The following is a 16,101-nucleotide window of genomic DNA, read 5'->3' on the forward strand; positions in this document are numbered from 1 at the left end:
GAGTTGTTCAAGAAACCTGTGGACATGGCACTTTGAGCTGTTGTTTAATGGCACCAGTGCCATTCAGTCAATGGTTGGACTCAGTCTTAGAGGTGTTTTCCAAACAAAACAATTCTATGATTCTAAGATCTAACTCCATCTGTTTTAAAAAAACATAGGTTGCTGCATTTATTTCAAGCTCATCAAATATTTGAGAGACTTTCAAGCAGCAGCAATGAGCTGTGTGTGAATTCTCTCTTTTTTTTTCCAAATGAACCCAGGCAGATGTAGGTTCCAGAATAGCTGCAAGACCTTCTCTGGTCCAGCACTGCAGTAACAATCTGGAAGGACAAGTGCATTTTCAAAGAAAGTTTCAAGATCCTTCTGGGATTCTACCATTTTATGTTGGGTAAACTGGGAGGCTGCTCCAGTTGATGCCTTTCTGATAGGAGGGCCGACTGTAAGGCAGGAATAAATCCTGCAGCATCAGAGGGGTCTTTGGCAGTGGTGCTCCCTGATCAGGCACTGTATACAGCTCCTCTCACTGGCTTTGGGGGATCAGTGGATGAAAGCCACAGAAAGATGGATAGTACAAAGTCTGAGCTGTTCTTAGTGACTGCCAAAGTAGCAGTACTGCAGCTTCGGTAAGAAAGAACATTGTAAGTAGTTTGAAAACAGCTTTTTGTGCTCACATTATTATAACTACACATTTATAAACATATATATGAATATATATATATAAAATACCACTACACATCATTACAGTTACCAGGCTTTTATTACTAAAGCTTCATGCTTTGTGCTAATTAGTGCATTCCAAATAGCACAGTACTTTCTCATATGAAACTGAGAAAAGACTTAGTTTGGGAACTGTTGAACTGAAAAATGATGAGTGTTAGCTGCCAACTGTTACTAAAAGGAGTCAGTCACTTATCAAGAAAGATGCAGACTGTGCCCAGAATGTACTATGAACTCAGAAGTCCTGAGTTTCTGAAGAGAACTCATGTCTTCTTCATGGGGCTGGAACACATCTCTATCAAGGAATTGTATCACTTGTTTTTTTCTTGGAAGTAAAAAGAGTTGATGTGAAGTATGGCAGCAGTTTGTGGGTTTTATTCAGGTTCTGCCAGTTGCATGACAACAAAGACAGATAAGGATACCAGGTCCTGAGCTCTGTACTTGCTACCAGGTCTAAAACTGTTTGTATTCATGGAATGTGATGCAAAAATATGGAAGAAGTTGTCACCTGCTACTTTAAACTTAGTCCAGAAGAAATACATAATCAAACCATGGGGTGGGGGTGTTGATTGGTTTGTCTGGGGGTTGGTCTTTCTTTCTTTCCTTTAGTTTCTTTCTTTCTTTCTTTCTTTCTTTCTTTCTTTCTTTCTTTCTTTCTTTCTTTCTTTCTTTCTTTCTTTCTTTCCTTTAGTTTCTTCATTTCTTTCTTTCTTTCCTTTAGTTTCTTCATTTCTCTTTCTTTCTTTCTTTCTTTCTTTCTTTCTTTCTTTCTTTCTTTCTTTCTTTCTTTCTTTCTTTCTTTTCTTTCTTTCTTTCTTTCTTTCTTTCTTTCTTTCTTTCTTTCTTTCTTTCTTTCTTTCTTTCTTTCTTTCTTTCTTTCTTTCAGTTTCTTTCTTCCTTCCTTCCTTCCTTCCTTCCTTCCTTCCTTCCTTCCTTCCTTCCTTCCTTCCTTCCTTCCTTCCTTCCTTCCTTCCTTCCTTCCTTCCTTCCTTCCTTCCTTCCTTCCTTCCTCTCTCTCTCTCTCATTTTCCCACTCTGGAGCAATGTCCACTCCTCTGTTAAATGATATTGTTTCAGTTTTATTTTTCCTGATAATCACTGTATGTTTTCAACTGTGGTGATTTAGAGGGATGTTTTTGCTGTCATTTGGTTAGAACTAGTTAAAACAATTAAAAGCACTCTTGGTTTTGCCAAAATTGACCACATCTCCAACACAATAGTATCTTTTTACTTCTTCACAAGCCATACAGGAGATTAGAATCATAGAATCATAGAATCAACCAGGTTGGAAGAGACTTCCAAGATCATCTAGTCCAACCTATCACCCAGCCCTAACCAATCAACTAGACCATGGCACTAAGTGCCTCATCCAGTCTTTTCTTGAAGACCCCCAGGGACGGTGCCTCCACCACCTCCCTGGGCAGCCCATTCCAATGGGAAATCACTCTCTCTGTGAAGAACTTTTTCCTAATATCCAGCCTATACCTACCCTGGCACAACTTGAGATATATATATCATAATGTAAAGCATGTGTGCTTCATATTACGTGCGATGATATTGACCCTAACAGAGTCACTAGCCATGATATACTGCCAAATAATGTTAGTAGAGAAAGAAGGAATGCTTATTCAATAACAAAGCTGAAAGCAAGAAAAACAGACTGTAAAAAGCAGGAAGTCAGCTCCACAAAGAATTCTAATTACAATTGTTGTGAAGGAAGGGAAATATCACCTTTACAGGGAAGAAGTATGATATCAGGTGAGGTCCATGGCATTATGTAGGAATAAATGAGCAACATTCTCATACAGCAAGGAAGCAACAACTGTGAGATGATTTATGTGTAAGTAGAGTTGAGGGAGAGGTTTGGGATTTTGGGAGGTCACCGTATTCTCTGCCGTACACAATTTGCAGAAATGAGCTAGACAATATGCCCAATTATAACGTTGTTAATTTGCCAATGATGTGCAATTTCTGTCATCTCGAACTTGGGGCACATTAAAAGGAGAAAAAAAAAAAAAAGAAAAAGATGAACTCCAATTAGGAACACTCTGAGCACTTAAAAGTTGCATTGATAAATGAAAGTCGTCACTAATTTTTCTAAGTATGCACAGAAGTCATTTACAGGAAGACAATGCCGTTAAGGCAGACAGAGAAGAGTCTGAAATAATACCAGCAGTACCCAGTTGTTTGTAGCTCAGCATGGAGTGTAAGCCACTGGTGCTGGGAGGCAGAAGAAAACAGCAGCACAACAGCAGCTGATCAGGTGCTGTGCCTTATTTTCTTTGTAGTGCACTGATCAGAATGAATTCAGAGTTTCCTAAGCATGACTATCTGAATTTTCCTCCCTCTAGAGTACAAATCAGAATACCCTTTTCTGCCAATGGAATTGCTGTGTTTAGACTGAATTAATCCATAAGATATTTTGAGTAAGGTCTACCAAACCTCATAATGGAGAAAACCAGTGTCCAGCTCTGCTATAGTCACATATAATAATTGAGTTTAAGTTCCAGATACTCGGGCATACTCACTGCAAAACAGTACTTTGAATTTCATTCCACCTGCTGATAGAACCTTAGAATAAGATAATGCATTCTTATGAACATTATTTCAAAGAATCAAGCAATGACCACTGACATTTGGGGGTTGGTCTCTTCTCCCAGGCAACCAGCAATAGAACAAGGGGACACAGTCTCAAGTTGTGCTGGGGGAAGAATAGGCTGGATGTAGGAGGAAGTTCTTGCCAGAGAGAGTGATTGGCATTGGAGTGGACTGCCCAGGGAGGTGGTGGAGTCACCGTCCCTGGAGGTGTTGAATAAAAGACTGGATGAGGCACTTAGTGCCACAATCTGGTTGATTGGCTAGGGCTGGGTGCTAGGTTGGACTGGCTGATCTTGGAGGTCTCTTCCAACCTGGTTGATTCTATGATTCTGTGACATTAGAGAAGCAGTTTGCAGCTTTTGGCATTTGCCATAATCAGCGGTGGCAATATAGAAAGACAGACTGTGCCTGCATTGATTTATCGCATCACTGTTGCACTACCATGTCTGCCTATCAGTTCAATACTTAACAGCTTTTTGATGGAGTCAAGTCTTACAAATTGAGATTCTTTGTTAAAAAAAGACTAATTCTTTCCAATCCCTTCTCTTTCTGTTATGGAAAACTAAAGATGGGGAAATGGATGAGTATGTTTTTGAAATAAAACCATTTGATTACCTAAATTCTAAACGAAGCTGACCTCCGTCTGAAAGCAGACCCTTGAGGAAGAAGCATAAAGCAGAGGAGCTGACTATTGTGACCTCTTTTGCAAATTAAGGCCTGAAATGTTATCTACTCTGCAATTAGTAGGTAAGATATGCAACAGACCTTGTTTTCAAAGCTTGCTGGTTGTCAGAGGGGTTATCACAGTGATGTATGTTTTGAAACAAGCACTCCTCCTGTCTTTGTACAAAAAAGGATTTCTGTGTTTGTTGGTAATTATATTTAAGGGTCAGAGGAAAGGTTGTTATGTATTAAAAAAAACCCAACAAAACAACAAACTTTGGTTTTTTTTTCTTTCAATATCCCAAAGACAGAATAATATTAATGTCTATGACTAAAGGAAATAGTATTTTAAACAAAGTGGAGGTTAGCACATTGACAGTAGAGGTCAGTGTCATTTTTCTGTGGTAATCTTTCTGCAAAACATAGGGCATCTAATGTGGTGAAGATCCTTCTGGGATTTTTTTGACAGGGTCTGCCTTAGATAAATCATGTTCCCTCAAAAGTAATTTCTCTTATGGGCAATCAGAGACAATGGGCATAAGATGAAAAATGTGAGGTTCCCTCTGAGCCAGGAAACACTTTTTCACCATGAGGGTGACTGTGCACTGGCATAGGCTGCCCAGAGATGTTGTATAGTCTCCACACTTGAAGACATTCAAAGTCCATCTGGACATAGTCGTGGGCTAACTGGCTGTAGGTGGCTGTGCTTGAGCAAGAGGTTTGAACCAGATGACCTCTAGAAGTCCCTGAGAAAATATTTGTGACATTAAAATTCTGTATAAATCTAGCATTAATCTCTCTCATCTTTTGCAAATCCAAAGTGACTATGAATTTGTTAATACATGGTATTAAGAATCTTGGTTCCACTTTAGGCTCTGTCATAATCTGACACAGTTTCATTTTTCGCTTGGGGAACTCTAACCTTACACTAACTTCTGGAATTGATTAGCTTCTTCTCTGAAACCCTGAAGTAAAAGAAGAAATTGCAGCAGGTGAAAAAGGTAGCAGCTGCTGAATGAACATCTGAGTGTCACAGGGTGTGTGTGTGTTTCTAAGATGTAACTGCATTGCTGCTTCTGTCACACTTTGTAAGCCATTCTATTCCATTCCCAAACTATATGCCAATCATGGCACCCTTCCTTCCTTCCTCCCTTCCTTCCTTCCTTCCTTCCTTCCTTCCTTCCTTCCTTCCTTCCTTCCTTCCTTCCTTCCTTCCTTCCTTCCTTCCTTCCTTCCTTCCTTCCTTCCTTCCTTCCTTCCTTCCTTCCTCCCTTCCTCCCTTCCTCCCTTCCTCCCTTCCTCCCTTCCTCCCTTCCTCCCTTCCTCCCTTCCTCCCTTCCTCCCTTCCTCCCTTCCTCCCTTCCTCCCTTCCTCCCTTCCTCCCTTCCTCCCTTCCTCCCTTCCTCCCTCCCTCCCTCCCTCCCTCCTTTCCTCCCTTTCTTCCTCCTTCCCTTCCTCCCTCCCTCTCTCTCTTCCTTCTTTCTCTCCCTCCCTCCCAATAACTTTTGCAGTGAAACTGAATTCTGTTCTTTGCCCAATCTGTGAGTTCTGTTTTTTTAATCTGTTTATGATTAAGCCTTGCTAAAGGCTATCAAACCTATTCTCTTTCAAACCGTCTTCTCATTTCTGCAGACTAAAAATCATATAATAACTGCAGCTACTATTATTGCAGTAATACTGCAGTAATACTGCAGCAGCATAAGCACATGAGCTGATGTTCACTTTGACCTTTTTTTTCCCCACATAAGATGAAGAGGTTTTTAGATACAATAGTTATATCCTGGCCACACTAATCTGGTATCAGCAATTTGTTTTAATTTGAAGCATGTGCACAGCTATGAGATAACATAGCTTTTTAAAATGCTAAATGATTTGGAATCTTCTGCTCAGGTAATTATTTTGGCAGGCACCTTTATTGAAAAGATATAATTCATTAAACAAATAATGCTTAAAAAACGTTTCCCCCCTCTCCCTTAAGACTATGGAAAGCTGTGAAAGACAAAGACAGGACTGTGGGACAGCTCACACCAGAGATTTTGGCTTCAGACTGATCTACCTGTCATGGCTGCATTTTTATTGCTCGGTTTCATGGCCTCAGTCTGCATGGATCATTTGTTTCTCCTTTCACATGATTCAGTGAACTGGATCTTCAGATTTCTAGGATAAAATTAGACTTCTGTGAACATTCCTTCAAATGTGTTGAAAATTAACATTTTGCTAACAGTCCTGCTAGGAATATTTTCTGGACTACTGAGAGAAAGTAAATAATAATAGTAATAAAGATGCCCATGAAAATGGCTGAAGCAGAAATCTGATTTTGTAGGGTCGCTTATTAATTCAGTTTGCTTTAAGCATGTGCATTGATTTGTCCAGCATTCTAAATTATGGCTGCCTGATAGGCTGCTTCTGATGGCTTATTAGTAGCAAGCCATAATTTAAAATCTGTTTGCATAATCTTTTAATCTTGGGCTGCATCAGGAGAAATGTGGCCAGTAGGGCGAGGGAGGTGATTCTCCCCTTCTACTCCGCTCTGCTAAGACCCCATCTGGAGTACTGCATCCAGTTCTGGAGCCCCCATTACAAGAAGAATGTGGATGTGCTGGAGTGTGTCCAGAGAAGGGCCATGAGGATGCTCAGAGGACTGCAGCACCTCTCCTATGAGGACAGACTGAAAGAGTTGGGGCTGTTCAGTCTGGAGAAGAGGAGGCTCCCAGGTGACCTTCTTGTGGCCTTCCAGAATCTGAAAGGAGCCTACAAAAAGCTGGGGAGGGACTTTTTAGGCTATCAGGGAGTGACAGGACTAGGGGGACTGGAACGAAGATGGAGTTGGGTAGGTTCAGACTGGATGTTAGGAGGAAGTTGTTGAGCATGAGAGTGGTGAGAGCCTGGAATGGGTTGCCCAGGGAGGTGGTTGAGGCCCCAACCCTGGAGGTGTTTAAGGCCAGGCTGGATGAGGCTATGGCCAGCCTGATGTAGAGTAGGGTGTCTCTGCCCATGGCAGGGGAGTTGGAACTGGATGATGTTGTTGTCCCTTCCAACCCTGACTGATTCTATGATTCATTTTAATTACTCAAATGAAAACTAACCAAAAAAGCCATCAAAACCCAGACCCTCATGAAATAGTTAAGGAAATCCAAAGTCTTTTCAGTTTATATAAAAATTCAGGACAAAGAATTAAAGAAAATTCCATTTTCCACATCATTCTGTACATCTGCATGTGGCAGTCAACAATCACAGCATGGTAAAGCAATAACAAGAATGGATTTCCTGGAAACTCAGCTGCTCTCAAGTATGCAGCCAGCTCCACTACATTTTAAATTAACATCTAGATTCTCAGATCAGATTAGGATCCCACAAAAACAGACATAGCAATAAGGTAATCTTTAATTTCAAACTCAGAGAGAGATCTACTTAATTTGCAGGTGGAGGACAGTTTTATTTGTCCTGAGGTGTTTTGTTATTTTTTTTACCTCAGAAAAGAGCTGGAAGAAAATTTCCTTCCTTTTAGGTCCTAATTATTGTAAGGCTTGTGCAAAGTCAGCTCTTCCAAGTGCTTGGAAGGATTCAGATCTCCATGTAAAACCCTACTTCCCCAAACTTGCCATGTATGAATTATCATGCTGTACTATTTCCTATGGATAATTCCCATTTTCTCCTTTCTTTCAGCCTGTTCTTTAGGCGAGCTCAACATTCACTGCTCAAGCTCGCAAACCATGCAGCTGCAAGGTCTGCTTATGCACGACACTTAGTGGAACCACAGGACACTGAAATTGTGCACACCCTGAACTTTTCAATAGAAATTCTGTTTTCTAGGAAGAATGAAGAACTGCAAGCTGGTTTTGGGGCTGAGAATTGTCCCTCATGTTTTTAGACATGTTTCATGCACTTTTGCTAGTGTATAAAAATGTCTTTCTTTGTACATGGAGGCTTTGGGGACTATGCATCTACATTTATGCCTTGCATTTGTAAGTAAGCATCTAAGTACAGTTAAAAACTCTGCTTTTGAAATCCAGTGGGCCTCATGACACTTTTGAGATGGGTTGGGAACTTCTTCACAGTATCACAGTATCACAGTATCACAGTATCACCAAGGTTGGAAGAGACCTCACAGATCATCAAGTCCAACCCTTTACCACAGAGCTCAAGGCTAGACCATGGCACCAAGTGCCACGTCCAACCTTGCCTTGAACAGCCCAGGGATGACGACTCCACCATCTCCCCAGGCAGCCCATTCCAGTGTCCAATGACTCTCTCAGTGAAGAACTTTCTCCTCACCTCGAGCCTAAATTTCCCCTGGCGCAGCCTGAGGCTGTGTCCTCTTGTTCTGGTGCTGGCCACCTGAGAGAAGAGAGCAACCTCCCCTGCTATGAACACTTACCAGACCAGTTCAGATGGCTTGGAAGTAAGATGAAGCTATATTTACAGCAAAGCAAAATTTACAGGCATATATATGCGCAATTATATACTAATGAGAAATACAGAAATCCAAACTCCCTCCTGGACAAATAAACCTGCCCAGAAGGGCTTAAAGCTACCTTCTCTTTCTCCCTCTACTTTCCTGGACAGACAAACAAAAGAACCAGCAAAGCTTATCGTGTTAGCCAAGACTAGTAGAAAAGAGGAAGAGGAAGCTCTTCACAGAGAGGGTGATTTGCCATCGGAATGGGCTGCCCAGGGAGGTGGTGGAGTCAGCGTCCCTGGAGGTGTTCAAGAAAAGACTGGATGAGGCATTTAGTGACATGATCTAGTTGAGTGGATAGGGCTGGGTGCTAGGTTGGACTGGCTGATGTTGGAGGTCTCTTCCAACCTGGCTGATGCTATGATTCTAAGATATCAGAGTGTAATAAGGAGAAAGTGAATAGATCCAATGTCACAGACCAGAGTGGGACAAACTGTTGACAATTTGGCTTTTTATCCGTCTCAGCAAACCAAGGAATGATACAGACTTCATCATTATTTTCTTTTCACAACCAATGATCTATTTCTCTCATTAAAATACTCCAATAAGCCTCAAATAAGCACAATTTTGTACTCATTTGAGCTCTGCACATCAAACTGAAGAGCTGCTGACATAGTTGGCTAACACATGACTAAGACTAGGAAGGAATGAGAGATGTGGATATGAGCATACTATTAAAGAGGTTAAGACTAGGAAGGAATAAGAGATGTGGATATGAGCATACTATTAAAGAGGTTAAGACTAGGAAGGAATAAGAGATGTGGATATGAGCATACTATTAAAGAGGTTAAGACTAGGAAGGAATAAGAGATGTGGATATGAGCATACTAATAAAGAGGTAGATAGAATAAAAGAAATAACAAAGAAGGGAGGGGCTAAAAAAAATGAATCTATTTGATTATAACTCAGGAGTTACATTCATTAAACCCCCAGTATTTTGGCCTTAGAGGTAATGCAGACCTTGGTGAAATTACCACATGTTCTTTATCTTGTCCTTGTGACCCTTCTTCTGCTAGCGGAATATGAAGCTGTTAATTAAATAGCCAGAGATTGTACAGCGTAAGTTGATTTACAACATTAGGAGGTACATGAATTCCTTACTTTGCTCAGCTCAGCCAATTTCAAAGTGGTTTCCTTTAATCTTCATTTACTGGAATTTCACTCTAGCTCTTGCTAATATTTATGGCAAGCTGCCTGCTGCAGTGATGGGTTGCTGCACCTTTTGAAAGATATAATATGGGCTTGGCGTTCTTGATTTCTGGAGCAGAAATGTCAGCTCTGGGAATTTAGACAATATACACATCCACAAAATTAATAGCCATCCTATATTAAAATACAGGTAGGATAGCAGTTAGAAATCAGGTACACATTAGTGATTTAGTCACTAACTCAACAATACTTTGTATAAACTATTGATATTTTACTTTACAAATTCTGCAAGCAAAAGACTAGACCTCCACAGCAACAAGAAGAAATGATATTGTTCTTTCTTTTGTTTCCAGCCTACTGTTTATTGAAACAATTTGTTAAAACTTCTAATGACCCTCCTGTTGTTACAGATTGCTGAGAATTCTGTGTCTCAAAGTCTTCATTTTTTTCAGTGAAAAGTCATTATCTTCTGTATTCAACCTATTTTAACAGAGTATTTATCCTTTAAAATAGTAATAAAAAGTAGTCATGCTATTTGTCAGGGATACTGAAGTTCAGCTATCCACTTCTATAAAAATACTTGTGTGTAGGCAAATGTCATTATTATAGAATCATGGAATCATAGAGCAGCTTACATTAAGTTTAATTTTTTAATCACTTGAATGCCTCAACAGAGGTACTCTGAATCAGCACGTTTAGGAGAATCAACTTTACATAATTAGGCAAAAGCTTCTGTGCTTGGATGCCAAAGAGATGCTTCCTTTCCTGAGCAGAGTGACTGACTCCCCCACTGCACTCCTGTAGTCCATTCACATTGAACTAATTCCCAACCAATGACTACCTATTCATTATCAAAGTTAAAGATTATCTTAAAGGACATGAGGCAATACAGTTCAACATTCTTTTGTTTCTTAGCCAGGTGCAATAGTCAGAATCTCTCTGTATGTTTTGGCTTATAAAAACAGAAAGGTTGTTCAGTGCCTTTAGAGTTTATTGCACCTGTAATTTAATACTGAAGCTCACTCTAATGACCAAGTGACACGAGAGTTTGTGAAGGTTAATCATGAGAACTGATAGATTTTGCTACAGTGATTTTTAACACCAAAGCCTAGATTGAAGAAACAACAGTTCCAGCTCATTGCCTACAATTGTGCATTCACTCCATTTCTCCCTGTATTTATTGTAACGAGACAGAGAAATAAAGATGAGGAAAAAGAAATGTTAATGGCTTGAGGTGGAGGAAAGGAGCCACAGTGGTTTCAAGCCACACTAAATTCAGTGAGCTTGTGCAGTGTCGCATTGCTGTGTTATAAACCTGGTCAATGTCACCTTGCCAACAGCAGTCCACATGGAAATGTGACTGGAGTGGACATTTATAAAAGACACTAGAGGTGACTATGCTCTGTACTGAGCAGGGGTTGATGTCTGTGACGAAGACACCTAAAGCATAGCGGTGGACTTGGCAATGCTGGGTTAACAGTGTGACTTGATGATCTTAAAGGCCTTTTCCAACCTAAAGATCAGGATTCTATGATTCTATGAATTACTTTGCCAAAGCATGGGAAGCTGGAATAAAAGGGATACTTACCTAACTCAAGGATAAATGATGCATCAGGCCACATTCATAGAATCATAGAATCAAGCAGGTTGAAAAAGACCTCCAAGATCATCCAGTCCAACCTATCACCCAGCCCTAGCCAGTCAACTAGATCATGGCACTAAGTGCCTCATCCAGTCTTTTCTTCAACACCGCCAGGGATAGCAACTCCACCATCTCCCTGGACATCCCATTCCAATGGCAAATCACTCTCTCTGGGAAGAACAGATTCAAAACAGGTGTTTCAGAGTTAAAACTCTGCTAAATTTAAAGGACCTGTGTTGGGATGCACATAAGAAAAAAAAATATTGTAAGGTATTTTAATGATGATATTGAAAAAGAAATTCATAGTACACAGGAAATTACTCAAAAGCATCAGCAAAGATAAATGTCTGATGCTGCAGTACATATCTGTTTTAGAATGAATGGAAATAGAAGCATTGTCATGCTAACCATTTTTGAACAGCTATAACTAAATACAGAGTTTTCTGATTTTCTGGTGGTCATTTTTGGGTTTGATGCTGTTTTCACAGTAAATTTAGAATTTTTCTAATTCTACCATCATGGTGAATATATGAATGGATAATAAAAACTGACCAGAAATAATGGAAACTAAATTTCAAAGCTCTGTGTGATGTATCTTCCCAAGTAAATTAATTTGGTTCCTCTAAAAAAATTAAAACAAATAGGTATTACATGTGAGTATAATTACAATAATAAATTGAAAGCAAAATGCACCTATTCTGAGTAGTCCAAAGGATGTATCTTCTATTTCTTGGTTTGTGCCAAGCCTAAAGTGCATTTTTGTTATGACACAGACTGGAAAACAATTCCACAGTGTAGTTTCAGCTAGAACATAGGAGATAGCAAAGCGAAGTGGAGCTGATTAATAACTGTAGAGATTGCTAAAGACCTCTTTGTGTCCCCTCAGCAAAGACTGTTACCTGGCTGTCTCAAACCACAATTTTAATTTGAATCAGACTTGTCTCATTTTTCAAGAGATCAAGCTTTGTTCTGAGGGAAAAGTTTTAAGTCTCCCAAGACAGCAATCTGTGCAGATCACGTCTGCAAGAGGAGATCACCTAATATGGAAAGCAGTTAATGAAAGGAAGATTGCAAGGTGGCATTTTATAACCATAGCTCCGAAGTATATATATATATATATATATATGCATATATCATAGAATCAACCATGTTGGAAGAGACCCCCAAGATCATCCAGTCCAACCTAGCACCCAGCCCTATTCAATCAACTAGACCATGGCACTAAGTGCCTCATCCAGTCTTTTCTTGAACACCTCCAGGGATGGCGACTCCACCACCTCCCTGGGCAGCCCATTCCAATGGCAATTACTCTCCCTGTGAAGAACTTCCTCCTAACATCCAGCCTAGACCTACCCTGGCACAACTCGATATGGTGGTGTGAGTAAAATCCTAGAGGGCCAGGTGTACCTATGTCTCACATGGGACATTCTACATTTGCCAGCCAGCAGTTCTGAGAAAAAACAAACACTGAATAACATGAGAGATGGCCTTCATCTCCATCATATAAGAGAACCTGAAGAATTCATGCAGAAATCTGTACCTGGTTGAATCTATGATTCTGTGAAATTTAGGGATGGAATTATGCATCCCACGCTCTAGTGATAATTTGTAACATGGAAATTATCAATTAAGATATGATTTTATTTTGTAATGCTTTGTGAAAACTGAACTACCAACTACGAGGAAAGTGTTGATGTGGGATGTGTGTTAAACTATGAGTGTCTGGGCTAATCAATCAGAAACTGATTTTAATTCTGCATATCCAATTGAAGTTACATACTTCTAGAGATGTATATCCATAGATAGAAGTAGCCTAGATCAGACACTCCTTTTTGAACTTCTGGACTGTGTTTCATGCTGTTTGCAACCACACTCTGTAGCTGAATGTTTATTTACTCAGCATACCTGAGAACTGCATTTTCACACTCCCTGTGTGAAGTGGCACCTACAATTGACAATTCCTGGATCACATGCCCAATGTAATGCTATATAATCTGTTACTTCATTTTCTGAAGTCACTTCCAATCATCTCCTGCCTTGCATTTTGATTCCTGCACATTCAGTTCTGTTTTCTGTTTTAAGATTTAAATTTTATGGCTGATTGTTTCAACAATTACAGTTCAATGGTTTAATATAGATATGAAGTATCTTTGTCTCAGACTCTCAAATCTAATTCTAATTCAAGATGTGGATGAAAACAAAAGCTATAATACCCCAAGTGTAAAGCAGATGAAGAAATATGAGCAGTGAAGTAATTTAGGTTAAACAATCTTTATATAAGCACTTTGCTGCGGCTTGAGTTGTGCCATTGTGCATATCCTTTGTGATACTCTAAGGACTGTGCTGTTAGACCATATGGGTTTACCCAACAACTAAAATATTACATGCCAAAAAAAAAGGCATAAGACGACTTCAAAATGAAAAGGACACTTTTAAAGCCATTACCAGAAACAGCAGTGCTGTCGATGCATTAAGGGTCCTGCAGTAGAGGTAAATTATTTTGAAGTACTGCATGTGTTTCCTTGCCAACTTCATTTACAAAGTATGCCTGATGAAAGGAAGAAGAACATTACATTTCTGCTCCATGGCCCATGGAAATTCTGCAGTGTTTCCTGAATACTCAGCCTATTCTATACACACTCACCCCACACATTTATACCTAGTGGTATATTTACTCAAGATTGGTAATGCTAGCTGAGATACAGGAAATCATTAATCAAAGATGTCTTTCACGCTTAGAGTACTGCAGATCTCTCTGGAGCTTTAATCTGTTAGATTTCACCCAGACCTGATATGTTTCCCTCTAAACTTTGTGAAGGAGAAAAAGTTTGGTAGAGTTTTAAAAGCACAGTTGGCAATTATCATAGCACATGCAGCTAAAATGGAGTAAATTTGTGTGAGTTATCCTTCTGTTCTACAATGCTATAAACAGTTAGACACTCTAGGAGGTAAACTTCCAGTGTGAATCTATTTTTGCATAACTGTTTATATTTTTTTTTTCTATTAAAGAAAAAAACTCATTTTATCTCCCTGCCATACTCTCAGTACAGTGTGATATGGATAGATAGAAAGAGATATTCAAAGAAAACATGTGTGGTTTTCTGTTACACATAAACATGTACTGACTTTGATATGATTTCTATCAAAGGTATCCATAGATGGGAAAGAAGAAAAAGAAAGGCAGAGCTAATTTGAACACATAGATCTGGAAAGAAGCAAATAATGAGCATTATAATTGTGTATGCACTTGTTTTGAGCTCTGCCTGGGAATGGAGGATGAACCATTTGAGTTTATGGGTCAGGATAATCAGGCAAATCAACATGGGTCAGGTGATGACTTTTTCAAGCTGACCAAGAAAATGAAGTTGAGGTCTTCAGTTAACTTGAAGAAGCTTTATATTTGCTGGCCCTAGCTACCAGTGTTATCTCTGGAGAGACAACACACAGGGCACAAGTGGCCCAGGAGAATTCTGGAGTACATTGATGACAACACAACATAGGAGATCAAGATGCTGACAAAGGCAGATGGTCTATTTGACCTCAGAAAAAGCAAAGAAGAACTGATAGTAAGATGCCTGAGGCTGAAGGAGCTGGCTGATGTCACTGCAAGGCCAGTCTCAGAAAACTGAAAGTTCATGGCAATCTGGGGAGATTCCTGAGGATCAAAAGGAAGCAAATGTCACTTCTATTTTCATGGAGGTCAAAGCAAGGTTCTCGAGAACTATATACTGGTCACTCTCATCTCAATCCCTTCAAAAGTCATAGGACAAATAATCTTGGAAGCAATTTCCAAATGTGAAGGATAATAAGGTGATTGGGAGGAGTCAGCATAGATTTATAAAGAGGAAATTATGTTTAATGAACCAGATTTCTCTCTATGAAGAAATGACTGGCTTAATGGATGAGGGAGAAGCAGCTGCTGTTATTTAGCTCAACTTTAGGAGGGTTCTGTTTTAGTGCTCCATAAAATCCTTATAGAAGAACTGTTAGGTAGTGGACAGACAGTGAGACCGACTGAAAATTGGACTGAACTTGTGATCACTGGCATGAATTTCAGCTGCTTACCACTAATAACTGAAGACAATTGGTAGTGTTGTAGCTAAGGTGTCAGTACAGGTGTTTAACATCTTCATTAATGATCTGGATGATAGAAGAGTCCACTCTTGTCAAGTAATACAAAACTGGGAGGAGTGGCTGATGTGCCAAAGGGTTATGCTGCCATTTGGATGATACGCTCAATAAGCAGGAGAAAAGGGGTCTCTTAAGCTCCTCTGAAGAGAAATGATGTGTGGAGAGCTGGCTGAGAGTGTCTCCTTTTACATGACTGGAAATGTTGTGATCTGAGCCTGGCTATGTGCACAGTGACGGAATTACACACCACGGCCAAAGCAGGTGGAATGCTTGTGGGAAAGGCTGAGCCGCAGGAGGGAGCTCAGTGGAATCGGATTTTCTACAGGTGGTTTTGGGCCTGTTTGCATATTTGGTAGCCTATTTGACTGAATGAAGCATGAAATGCTTTAGCATAACTCCAGAGAGGTATTTGTGGATCCTGACAGGCTAAATTGCTTAGTGGTAAATTGCTTAGCCCTATTAGAAATGCGAACACCTGTAGACTGGAGCAGGAGACCTGCAGGTACTTCAGGAATGTTGGTGCTGCAAAACGAGCATCTCTCATTTTAATAACACTACTTAGCAGATACTGAGGTTGGACTCCAGTGTCTTAATGACAGCTGGACATCTACAACGTTTCTATAGCTTTCTGAAGCTATAACCTATCTTCTCTCAGGTACATTAGGGGTTAAATATGCACACCCATTTCCATGATTATTTGTATTTGGATTTATGACACTATTTATCCCTTTCAGCTGAACCA

This window comes from Pogoniulus pusillus, chromosome 14, assembly GCF_015220805.1.
Source record: "Pogoniulus pusillus isolate bPogPus1 chromosome 14, bPogPus1.pri, whole genome shotgun sequence".
NCBI lineage: Eukaryota > Metazoa > Chordata > Aves > Piciformes > Lybiidae > Pogoniulus > Pogoniulus pusillus.